This window comes from Jaculus jaculus, chromosome X, assembly GCF_020740685.1.
Source record: "Jaculus jaculus isolate mJacJac1 chromosome X, mJacJac1.mat.Y.cur, whole genome shotgun sequence".
NCBI lineage: Eukaryota > Metazoa > Chordata > Mammalia > Rodentia > Dipodidae > Jaculus > Jaculus jaculus.
In genome coordinates, this window is record NC_059125.1 from 127,958,343 (window position 1) to 127,960,024 (window position 1,682).

The 1,682-nt window shown below is 38.9% G+C and overlaps 1 non-coding gene across 1 annotated transcript; it reads right to left on the reverse strand.

The window, feature by feature from the left end:
- Positions 1-901: 901 nt before the first annotated feature.
- LOC123456781 lies at positions 902-1,044 on the reverse strand. Its single transcript, XR_006634661.1, has one exon. It is a non-coding gene; the product is annotated as a U4 spliceosomal RNA (small nuclear RNA).
- Between the last annotated feature and the right edge of the window lie 638 nt (positions 1,045-1,682).

The following is a 1,682-nucleotide window of genomic DNA, read 5'->3' on the forward strand; positions in this document are numbered from 1 at the left end:
CAGGAATGTGGAACAACATGGATGAGGCCAAAGACAAAGTAGTGTGTGAAAGAAACCTCACAGAAAAATATAAAGTTCTATAACAAATTATATTCACTTATTGTGGGAAAGCATCATGGGACAAGGCTTCCCTGGATTAGAAAATGAGAGAACTCTGGTTGATGGTAATTTTCTAGAGTTTGAAAAGCATTTAATGTGTGTGTGTGTGTGTGTGTGTGTGTGTGTGTACTTGTCAAAGCTCTATGTGTATGGGAGGTAGAGATGGCTTAATGGTTAAGCGCTTGCCTGTGAAGCCTAAGGACCTTGGTTCGAGGCTCAATTCCCCAGGACCCATGTAAGCCAGATGCACTAGGGGACACACGCTTCTGGAATTCATTTGCAGTGGCTGGAGGCCCTGGCACGTCCATTCTCTCTCTCTCCCTCTCCCTCTTTCTCTGTCTGTCTGTCATTCTCAAACAAATAAATGAAATGAACAAAAAAAAAACATTAAAAAACTCTATGTGTATGGATTTACAGTTTCTTTTCATTTAATTGTATGAAAATTGTACATCAAAAGAGAATCTGTCAGCAATAAGTCAGCTCCAGCAAATGATAAAAATCCTGAAGGAGTTAGAGAGATTATTGATATTTGCAATTCACTGTGAAATGTTATCAACAAATATGGATTGATGGATGACACAAAGGATAATTGAACTGTTGTTTGTGTATTTGATAAAGCAAGTGCAGTAAAATTTTAATGGAACCATTTAGACTTTGAAATCCTCATGACTTATTTATTTTGCAATCCAAATTCTCACTATTGTAGCCCAGGCTGGCCCTAAATTCACTATATGGCTCAGCCAGGCTTTGAACTTATTTCTGTCTCAGCCTCTCAAGTGCTGAGATTTTTTTTTTAATTCAGTCTCCGTAGAGACTGTCAAAAATTGCCAATGCCGACTATATTTCAAGTCGTCATGGCGGGGTATTGGGAAAAGTTTTCAATTAGCAATAATCGCGCCTCGGATAAACCTCATTGGCTACGCGATACTGCCACTGCGCAAAGCTGTTTGTTTGTTTTTTGAGGTAGGGTCTCACTCTAGCACAGGATGACCTGGAATTCATTCTGCAGTTTCAGGCTGGCCTTAAACTCACAAAAGTCCTCCTCTGTCTCCTGAGTGCTGGGATTAAAGGCATGTGCTACCATGCCTGGCTCAAGTGCTGAGATTTATAAGTATCATTTGAGTTCTTCATTTACAAATGATCATTTAAATATATCTTCAATTTTCTTGGAGAATTGGAAAGATACATATTTTGAAAATTTGTATATAACACATTTGCCAAATGAGCAATTTAAATTTAACAATGTCCATGAAACACCAAAGAAATGATAATGCTCAGTGTCATCATTTTTTAAAACATATATCTTGGCTTGATTATTATAAAAATAAATCAAAATTAAAATGTGGTATTGGATGGCTTAGTGGTTAAGCGCTTGCCTGTGAAGCCTAAGGACCCCGGTTCAAGGCTCGGTTCCCCAGGTCCCACGTTAGCCAGATGCACAAGGGGGCGCACGTGTCTGGAGTTCGTTTGCTGAGGCTGGAAGCCCTGGCGCGCCCATTCTCTCTCTCTCCCTCTCTCTGTCTTTCTCTCTGTGTCTATCGCTCTCAAATAAATAAATAAAAAAAAAATTTTTTTAAAAAAAA